At 40.5% G+C, this 11705-nt stretch overlaps 1 long non-coding RNA gene across 2 annotated transcripts; it reads right to left on the bottom strand.

Annotated features, from left to right (window-relative positions):
• Positions 1 to 1338: 1338 nt before the first annotated feature.
• LOC122018608 lies at positions 1339 to 3601 on the bottom strand. Of its 2 annotated transcripts, XR_006121838.1 has the most exons (4): positions 3228 to 3601; positions 2895 to 3149; positions 1716 to 1768; positions 1339 to 1554 (listed from the first exon to the last, which is right to left on the bottom strand). It is a non-coding gene; the product is annotated as an uncharacterized LOC122018608 (long non-coding RNA). The 2 variants fall into 2 exon arrangements; XR_006121839.1 differs by lacking the exon at positions 1716 to 1768.
• Between the last annotated feature and the right edge of the window lie 8104 nt (positions 3602 to 11705).

The following is an 11705-nucleotide window of genomic DNA, read 5'->3' as shown; positions in this document are numbered from 1 at the left end:
ATCGATCAGCCGATCGATCCAGTCACATTCTGTCGCGAACAGAAGGCCTCTGGATCGATCGGTCGATCGATCCAAGCTATTCCTCGCGAACAGAAAGGTTTTTGATCGATCCTTAGATCGATTGACCTATGTTGGATCGATCAGAGGCACGCTGGATCGATCACTGGATCGATCAGTGAGCCTGGATCGATTAGTCGATCGATCCAGATTATCACCCGAGCACAATAGCAGTCCGGATCGATCCATGGATCGATCCAACAGAGAGCCATCGACCCAGTTCAGTCCGGATCAATTGGGAAGTTCAGTTTCGACCAAGAAACTTAGCAAATCAGCTTCTAATCCATAAGGGATGTGGGATACACCTTATATCCTTTAGATTACACCTTCAGCACATGTAGAACCAAGAATAGTTAGCAGTTAGCAACTAAGATTTAAATTAGATCAGTTTTCCGCACAGTTAGCACAGCATAACTGTAGCGATCAGCCTTACAGCCTAGTAGTAGAAGGTGGGTCGTTACATATATAGTTTAATACTAACTAAGAAAGTTACTGTTCAATGCATGTTCGTATATGTTGCCAAAACCTCAAATACGAACACAGAGATATCAAAATTTATTGAAACAAATTTTTGTATATTTGTATCATTCTTATTATTGTAATAATGTCCTCATAAACAACTTTCACCTAATATATTGAGTGTGATGATTTTTTAACTCGAATTTGATCAAAATCAGGTTAAAAAATCACCACACTCAATATATTATGTTAAAATTATGAATGAGGATATTTTTACGATCAGGAAAATGATACAAACATATAGAAACTTATTTCATTAAATTCTAATGTGTCTAGGTCCATATTTAAGCCTTCTAAATTATTATTCTTTTTTTTTAATTTGTAATTCTGGGACGAATCTAGGATTCACCCCCAAATCTGGGATGAATCCAGGATTCATCCCAGAATTAAAAAATTTAAAAAAATAGAAAAAAATTAGAAAGCTTAAATATGGACCTATAAACATCAAGATTTCATAAAACAAGTTTTTATGTGTTTGTATCATTCTCCTGATTATAAAAATATCATCATCCATAATTTTTGTCACACCCCAGATAGTCTCTGCCAGAAGAAATTTCGACAACACCTTCCCTATACAGGTGACAATCTGAAGCATTACTACATACAAAATATACATCAGCCACACGGCTGGAATATATACACAATCACGCAGTTTATATCATCAATCCATTTGGCTAGAACAACCATGCTGTTATATATATATATATATATATATATATATAACAGCCCACTCGACTGTACTAAAAACTCACACGGCAGAAAAACGATAAAGAAAAACTATACAAACTGAAAACAACAACTGCTAGCCGGCTAAGCTTTACACAACAACCACAACAACACAAATATAATAACAATGCTAAATACATCAAATACCAAAAACACAAAAAAACGTAAACGACACTCAAAGTGATCTTCAGATGTGGCGTAGGACCGACAGACAGGATACTCCAAGCGACTCCACAAGTATCTACCTAATATCTGAAAAAAAAATATATATCAACAGGGTGAGTCTAAGAACTCAGCGGATACCAGATAGACAGACATAATAAGTTATAACTAACAGTAATAACTATGCGGTACAGTTTCCTGAACAAAAAAAAGAAATGCAGACTGAAAAGGTATAAAGAGACTGTACTCACTAGAACCTCCTATCCGGAATATAAGGGTCGTCAAACCAGATACAAAATGTCACCTGTATATATGTCAAGCATATGCAATCACCAAAATGCAGCAAATAATATGCAGCAATCACAAGCAATAAATGCAATCATGCAAAATGACATGTGTCACCCCTATCACCAGTCAACCATCTCACACACGATGTTGAGACCGAGTGAATAGGGCTATGAGAACTGTACATTCTACCATCACTGCTCTTGAGTGCCGAGTGGACATGATGCTGTCGGAGTACATCTATCCTCCTACCTCAAACAGAGTGGGGGAGCACAATGCTCTCATCTCCTTGAGACAGTCCAGAGGAGGGATCCCTGACGTGCTACCATGCTGCGACACGCTACTTATGAGTGGACTAGCGGAGCACTGACAGAGCAAACTGCACACACACTGCCTGATATATCACTAACCAATGAGTGGTTGTGTGTGCAGATCATGTAACTAGCGATATGCTCAACAATAATAAAGCCGACAATCACTCAACATGCAATCGTGCAAGATAGTGCATGACACTAAACATGTAGATACAAACAGTATACACCTCCATATAAGATGCACCAAAAAATATATAAATCATATAATGATCTAGGTAACATAAATTCAAGTACACACAGCAGATATGTTAAATAACTAGGCTACTAATTAGTAGGGCAATGTATGTCACTATTCCAACAGGAGTAAGCATGACATCAATCAAGAGAAAATAAGAATGAAGGCATAACAGCTAATAATCAAGACAGACTACTAGAAATGAGTAGTGACATATCGAGCAGATGCAAACATAATCATTACTAAAAACAATAAACTATTATGCATATCTAAATGACTATATCAAAGAGATAAGTCAGAAGTACCCCTCTCAATAGAAAATCAAATCCAGAAATCCTCCGTCGAGACGTCGGTCTCGAATCAAAGTCCTATAACGCATAATATACATATTTAGCTAATTACATAAATTAATTAACTAAATAAATCTCAGGCTAAAATCTAATCCATTGATCAACTAGAGTTAACTTCGTTAAACCCTAATCGTTCCACCATTCGGATTAAACCAATTAAACCCTAAACATCTTATACTCAATCCAACAATATCAACTAAGGATAGATTAATCAACGCGTTAATCTAATTAGATCCAGTTTGATACCTAAAATCAGTAGCTCTCAATTCTCTTGGCAATGGTGAATCTGACCATCAGCTCTCGCAACCTGAAGGATCATCGGCGAACATTGCTCACCGAAGCCCTAATCTGGATCCATCGATTTCCTCAGACGCAATTTGGATGCCGCTGTGGTGGTGCCAAGGAAAAGGAAGGGTTGTGATGGCTGGCCGAACTCAACACAGCCAACAGGTTTCGGCGCACAGGTACAGTGACTACAGGTCGACAACTCCCTGCCCTGGGCTGAAAACTCCCTTGTGAGGTGTGGCTCGGACGGTACAGAAAAAGATGTAGAGGAAACAGGAGACTAGCAACCCTCACCTGGCAGTGGATCAGGGCGCGATGAACAGACGATCGGAGTAGGAGAAGATCGCTGGGCCGATGGTTGGATCAAGACAGGGCACAAGCAGGGGAAGGGTTCCTTTGCGTTCCTCGAGCTCAATGATGGCTCCTGCCTCTCGAACCTCCAGGTGACTCGTCGGCCAGAAGGTCGTCGTCGGCGGTTGGGCCGAGACGATGCAGAGAGCGAAGGTAGAAAGCGAGGGATCGGGTGGCGACGGTGGCGTGGGGTGCTGCTGCGAGTTCAGGCAGAGGAATTAGGGCACGGGGGTGAGGAGAGGAAGAAGAGAAGAAGGGAATCAGCGAGGGAAGGGAAAGGAGACGGAGGAAGAGTAGTTCGGGTAGAAATAAGAAGAAAGGAGAAGGATATAAAGGAAATAAAAGGAAAATAAATATTAGTTAGGAAACTTGGGTTTGATTTTAATCAACTATCTAAACCGGCCTTTCCCACACCTATTAATTCAACCTCGCAAATTATCTCATACGAACTTCGAAAAATCTTTAGAAATTTTCTAAAAATCCCTAAAAATTTTATTAAGGATTATTTTCATATTAAACCTTATTATTTATTATTTAATTTATTATGGTATTTTACATTTTTCCCCACTAATAAAAATTTAGTCCACTAATAAAAATTTGGTTCTCAAATTTTCGTTACTTCCATCAGCAAGTACTAGCTATAGATAAATGGTATAAATGTTGAACGGAAACCTAACCCCCATACCTCAAGTAAATGGGGGTATTGAGCTCAAATCATATTCTCAAGCTCCCAAGTAGCTTTCTCGTCAGAATGATACTGACATCCGACTTTAACAAGCCGGATAGTCTTGTTCCGTAATTGACGCTCTTTGTGATCCAGAATTCGTATCGGACCCTCCTTGTAGGTAATGTCGGGCTGAATGGGAACTAGTATCTATGTCAGAACATGTGTTAGGTCGGCTACGTATCTCCTCAGTATAGACACATGGAATACATCGTGAATGCTTGCTAAGGACGGTGGTAATGTCAGACGATGCGCTACAACTCCAATCCTCTCCAAGATCTGTAAAGATCCAATGTATTGCGGTGTTAACTTACCTCGAAGGCCAAATCTTTTTACCCCTTTCGTGGGGGAGACTCATAAAAATACATGGTCGCTAGTAGAGAACTCCAGGGGTTTGCGTCTCCGATCAACATAACTCTTCTGGCGGTCCTGCGCCTCTGATATCCTTCGTCTGATAGTACGGATCAACTCTGCCTCCTGCTGAGCCCTCTGAGGTCCTAGCAGCTGGGCCTCCCCAACCTCCTCCCAAAGGGTGGGTGTCCGACAAGGTCTACCATACTACACTTCATACGGTGTCATATGAATAGCCGAATGATAGCTGTTGTTGTAGGCGAATTCCACTAATGGTAAGTGGTCCTCCCAGCTGCCTCTGAAATCAATAACGCAAGATCTCAGCAAGTCCTCCAAAGTCTGAATGGTCCGCTCTGACTGTCCATCTATCTGCGGATGGAATGTTGTACTAAAACGGAGTTGTGTACCCAAGGCCTGCTGCAGACTTTGCCAGAACTAGGGCGTGAACATTGGGTCTCTATCTGATATAATGCTCAAAGGAACCATGCAATCTGGTGATCTCTCGACAATACAGCTGCTAATTGATCCATAGAATTAGTCTTCTGAATTGCTAAGAAGTGTGAGGATTTAGTTAATCGATTAACGATCACCTAAATCGCATCATGGCCTCGTTGTGTCCTAGGCAATCCTACCAAAAAATCCATAGTCAGATTAGACATCTAGCTACAAACTCCGCGATGTCTTTGTTCATGTCGTTCCACTAATAGGAACGCCTCAAATCTCGATACATATAGGTTCTACTTGGGTGGATGGCAAATCGTTAGCGATGAGCCTCCTGAAGTACCTCCTCCAAGACTGGATGAGATTGAGGTACGCATAATCTACCTTGGAAATAAGTAATACCCTCATCATCTCGGGTGATCTCGGTCTACTGCCCGGAAGCTATCTGGCTGCTAACGGACTGTAAGTGCTGACCACTGGCTTGGGCCTCTCGGATCGTCGTCCTGATCGACGACTGAGCAACCATGATAATAAAGATACCCTACTCTGTCCGTCCCTGCTCCTCAAGGCCTAATTCGGAGAAACCCTAAATCAAGTCCGTGACTAAAACTCAGTGACAAGCTAAAGGCCCTTTGGACTTTCAGATAAGCGCATCGACAACCACATTAACTTTCCCCGGGTGATGGCTAATGGTACAATCATAATCTTTCAGGATCTCCATCCATCTCCTTTGTCGGAGATTGAGTTCCTTCTGGGTGAAAAGATATTTGAGACTCTTTTGAGCAGTGAAATCTCAAATGTGACACCATATAGATGATGCAGCCAAAATTTAAAGCAAATATAATGGCGGCCAGCTCCAGATCATGTACTTTCAACTGACGTGAAGCATAAGAGACTACCTTGCCGTGCTACATCAAAACAGCTCTCAAACCCTGTAGAGAAACGTCGGTGTAGAGTATGAATCCGTCCTCTCCAAAAGGTAAAACCAAAATTGGTACCAACACTAATCTCCGCTTCAGCTCCTGGAAGCTAGTCTCACTGGCTTCTAACCACGTGAACATCACGCCCTTCCTGGTCAAACGTGTCAGCGACATGGCAATGCGAGAAAACCCCTCAACGAATCATCTGTAGTATCGAGTCAGACAAAGGAAATTGCGAGTCTCTCCTGTATAGACTACGACTACTCCCAACTGGTAACAAATCCGATCTCCTATGGATCCACAATAATCTCTACTAGTGCCCATGTGCCCCAGAAATCTCACAGAAGATGATCCCAATACGCACTACTGAACTTCACATATAGATGCTCCCGTCGAAACATCTCTAGAACTATGCAAAAAATGGTGTACATAATTTGCCTCGGATCAGAAACAGATCACAACATCGTCAACAAGGACGATGGAAACCGATCCAAACATCCTAGGAATACCAAAATCATTGAGTCCATGAAATCATCTAGAGCTCTGTAAGCCTAAATGGTAAAACCTAGAGCTCATAATGCTCGTACAGCAGGCATCCTCAACCATAAGATTCCCAACCACAAGTCTGAAATCTAATCACTATCTACAAATCATCAAAGAAATAGATCATCAAATGTGAGAGCAATGATCCATCACAAAAAATACAATATATGTGAGAGCAACGCTCTACCACCAGCAATGCAACCTATATGGGAGTAGCGCTCCTCTTCAAGCAATTCACAATATGTGGGAGCAATGCTCCACCACAAACAATCAATAATCTGTATCTGTAATCTATATATGAGAGCAATGCTCCGCTACATGCAATCTACAATATGTGGGAGCAACGCTTCACCACAAACAATCCATATGTGACAAAGACATCTAACTATCTAATTAGGGACTGCACGAGATCACTCTTCCACAGATCACTGTGGGAAGCCAAGGGTGTAACAACCTAGTAAGCAAATCAAATTCATTGTCAACTCTCTCAACATCGTAGTGGGTCACCCACCAATAGGAGAATTAGCTGACAGGGTAATACAACCAATGGCCTAATGAAGTCACTCATCATAGGTAGAAACATCATGATGCTACCCATAATACACCTGACACTCGTGCACACACTACCTAGGTATGATCGACATGATCCTCCAATTACTACACGCTAAACACACACACTCATAGGTATAATCAACATGATACCTCCAACAATACATACCGAACACGTGTGCATATATCAACGTAGGTATAATCGACAATATACCTCAAACAATACTCACCTAATATATATATACATACTCTATGAGTGTAATCAACACAACACTTCCAATAAAACATAACAGACACGAGGGAAACCACAAAACAGATGTAATCAACAAAAATACATCCAATAATACAATCAATCAGGTACACTTAACCACAACACAGACTTAATCAAAAAGATACTTCTAATAATACACCAAACGGATGTACACAAACTACAACAAAGATTAAATCGACAAGATACCTCCATTAATACAATCAGACCCGTACACCTAACCACATAGATATAATTCACAAGAAACCTACAATAACCCTAACTAGACATGTATACACACACCACCTGCAAATGGACAGTCTAACATAAGACTCCTATAACACATACCAATCATATGTGCACACAACCTAGATATGCATAATCAGCATATTTAACCCAATCAATCAGACAATCTCTATACTACCTACTCTACAAGGGTATATGCAATAGGAATTAAGAAACGATACTATATAGAACATAACTAGTTTACCTCCAAAATCAAGCATAAGTAACAAGCAGAAAAACAACAATCATAGATAATTCAAGGTAAAGCAACCTAATCATCCAGTATTAACCATGCTCTAAGTTCAAAAGAACTAATAGAGGCCAGGAAAGAAAATACCCGCCATGGTTCAACATTACACGTCTGTGTCATACCATTAAAGAATCTATATCTAATGGGGAAAATTTAATATTATATATCTTTAGTGAAACAAATCAGTCATGTTCTCACATATTTAACTCCTAGTGACCCACTCTCATCATGGAGTACTAGTGAGATATAGAAATATATTACCATCCTACCAAAAGTGTATCCCAACTAAAATCCAAGGTATCTCTTGATTTTCGAATCGATAATCAATACCACTCTAAATAGTCGAGATACAATCAATCCATGATATATGAGTATAAAACCCTACTAATCCCAAGGTACATCGAGGATATCTAATCATACCCGATTAGTCCATGAGTCAGGATCCCCCATGGAACAACCATAGGCGAGTCGACTGATTATCGTCTTATAAACCATCATGCTACGTAAAGAGGTAGAGGATTACTCTCTCTCCAAACACCACAAAGTAATCACCAAGTGATGCCTGGATCTCTAGTATCATCATCTTCTCCCTTCATGTGGTACCTGATCATGTAAAGGTTATGCAACTATCTTCAACTTTCTCATGACAATACAAATCATGTATCTGAATGTACTCTCCCAATTATTCTCATAAGTGTTAAGCAGGTAGTTCTACACTCTTATACATCAGTGGGGGTCACCTAGCCAATTGTACCTTTTAAGTCATCTGACCAGGTTACAAATAGTCCACGGTCAAAGTCTCCATGGAATAGGTTACATCGATCCTTAATAGACTGACCAAGCCGACTATGATATACGACTAATTCAATCTTTTCCACGTCGGTACAAGTCATGTACTCAAATGTGCTCAAGATATGTAACTAAGCATGAATAATCCAAAAATCAGAACCTCTAAAAATAGAGTATGAAGGCCCCCTATTGATCGGACCAACATAACTATATCGATCATCTATTAACTAATCCAACAAGAGTACATTAATCCTCCACAAAACGACTAAGGTAAATCGATCCACGACTACCCAAGTCAACAAGTGTAAATCAGTCTTCTACTGACTGATCTAACAAGAGTAAATTGATTATCTACTGACAAAACTAAGTTAAATCGATACTCTACTGGCTGAGTCAATATGAATATACAAATACTATCCATTACTCAGCTAATAATAGCAGAGACTAGTATGTGTCTCCAACTCCCAACCAATTAGTAGTAAAAGAAACTAAAACTATTGGTGGTATGTTATGAAAAATTCATCTGAGATTATAATCCTTGATCCCTATTAAGGTCGACCATTATCAGTGGTTGACCCAATACATGTAATATATGCAACAACAACTAGACAGGTACTAATAAAAAGTGTTAATACATGTCATAACTATCATAGTCAACAATGCATATACTAACAGAAATGTATGATAACAATATACTAACATACCTCCTATAGCTTGGAGATGTCCTACTACTGCCTGGTCCCAAAACCTGAAAAAGTCACATCGAGAAAACCAAAATACGAAATCCAAAACATAGGAAATAAGACTCATAAACCTGTGGCTCTTATACCAAATAAATTGTCACACCCCAAGTAGTCCATGCCAGAAGAAATTTCGGCAGCATCTCCCCTGTATAGGTGATACTCTGAAGCATTACTACATACAAAATATACATCAGTCACACACGACTGGAATATATATACAACTACGCAGTTTATATCATCAACCCACTTAGCTGGAATAAAGTAAACACAACCACGCAGTTATATAAACTGAAAACAACAACTGCTAGCCGGCTAGGCTTTACACAACAACCACAACAACACAAATACAATAACAACACTAAATACATTAAATACCAAATACACGAAAAACATAAACGACACTCAAAGCGGTCTTCGAATGTGACATAGGACTGGCAGACAGGATACTCCAACCAACTCCACAAGTATCTACCTAGTATCTGAAAAAAAAATATATCAACGGGGTGAGTCCAAGAACTCAGCGGATACCAGATAGACATGCATAATAAGTTATAACTAACAGTAATAACTATGCGGTACAATTTCCTAAACAAAAGTAAGAAATGTAGACTGAAAAGGGCTAAAGAAACTATACTCACCAGAACCTCCTATTTGGAATATAAGGGACGTCAGACCAGATACAAAATGTCACTTGTATGCATGTCAAGCATATGCAACCATCAAAATGTAGTAATTACAAGTAATAAATGCAATCATGCAAAATGATGCAAAATGACATGTGTCACCCCTGTCACCAGTCAGCTATCTCACACACGATGGTGAGACTGAGTGGGTAGGGCTATGCCAACTGTGCACTCTGACATCACTGCTCCTGAGTGACCGAATGGACAGGATGCTGTCGGAGTACACCTATCCTCCTACCCTAAACAGAGTAGGGGAGCACAATGCTCTCATCTCCCTGAGACATTCCAGAGGAGGGATCCCTGACGTGCTACCACACTACGACACGTTGCCCATGAGTGGACCAGCGAAGCACTAACAGAGTAAACTGCACACACACTGCTAAATATACCACTAACCCATGAGTAGTTGTGTGTGTAGATCATGTAACTGGCGATGTGCTCAACAATAATGAAGCCGACAATCACTCGTCGTGCAATCGTGCAAGATGGTGCATGACACTAAACATATGGATACAAACAGTATACACCTCCATATAAGATGCACCAAAAAAGATATAAATCATATAATAATCTAGGTAACATAAATCCAGGTACACACAACAGATATGCAAATAACTAGGCTACTAAACAGTAGGACAATGTATGTCACTATTCCAACAGGAGTAAGCATGACATCAATCAAGAGAAAATAAGTATGAAGGCATAACAGCTAATAATCCATAAAAACTACTAGAAATGAGTAGTGACATACCGAGTAGGCGCAAACATAATCATTACAAATAGTAATAAACTATTATGCATATCTAAATGACTATATCAAAGAGATAAGTCAGAAGTACCCGCCTCAATAGAAAATCGAATCCATGAATCCTCCGTCGAGACGCCCGTCTCGAATCAAAGTCCTGTAACACATAATATACAGATTTAGCTAATTACGTATATTAATTACCTAAAACAAATCCCCGGCTAAAATCTAATCCATTGATCAACTAGGGTTAACTTCGTTAAACCCTAATCGTTCCACCATTCGGATTAAACCAATTAAACCCTAAACATCCTATGCTCGATCCAACAATATCAACTAAGGATAGATTAATCAACGCGTTAATCTAATCAGATCCAGTTTGTTACCTAAAATCAGTAGCTCTCGATTCTCCTGGCAATGGTGAATCTGACCATCAGCTCTCATAACCTCAAGGATCATCGACGAACATTGCTCACCGAAGCCCTAATCTGGATCCATCAATTTCCTCAGATGTAATTTGGATGCCACTGTGGTGGTGCCAAGGCAAAGGAAGGGCAGCGATTGTTGGCTGAACTTAACGCAGCTGACAGGTTTCGGCGCACAGGTACAGTGACTACAGGTCGACAACCCCCAACCCTGGGCTGAAAACTCCCTTGTAAGGTGTGGCTCGGATGGTACAGAACAAGATGTAGAGGAAACAAGAGACTAGCAACCCTCACCTGGCAGTGGATCAGGGTGCGATGAACAGACGATCGGAGTAGGAGAAGATCGCTGGGCCGATGGTTGGATCAAGATAGGGCACAAGTAGGGGAAGGGTTCCTTTGCGTTCCTCGAGCTCAATGATAGCTCCTGCCTCTCGAACCTCCAGGTGACTCATTGGCCAGAAGGTCATCATCGGCGGTTGGGCCGAGATGATGCAGAGAGCAAAGGTAGAAAGTGAGGGATCGGATGGCGATGGCGTGGGGTGGCGGCGGTGTGGGGTGTTGCTGCGAGTTCGGGCAGAGGAATTAGGGCACAGGGGTGAGGAGAGAAAGAAGAGAAGAAGGGAATCAACTAGGGAAAGGAGACGCGATGAGGAAGAGGAGTTTGGGTAGAATTAAGAAGAAAGGAGAAGGATATAAAAGAAATAAAAGGAAAATAAACATTAATTA

This window comes from Zingiber officinale, chromosome 9A (assembly GCF_018446385.1).
Source record: "Zingiber officinale cultivar Zhangliang chromosome 9A, Zo_v1.1, whole genome shotgun sequence".
Classification (NCBI taxonomy): Eukaryota; Viridiplantae; Streptophyta; class Magnoliopsida; order Zingiberales; family Zingiberaceae; genus Zingiber; species Zingiber officinale.
The sequence above is the reverse complement of the archived record's forward strand: the minus strand, read 5'-3'. Positions and strand labels throughout refer to the sequence as shown.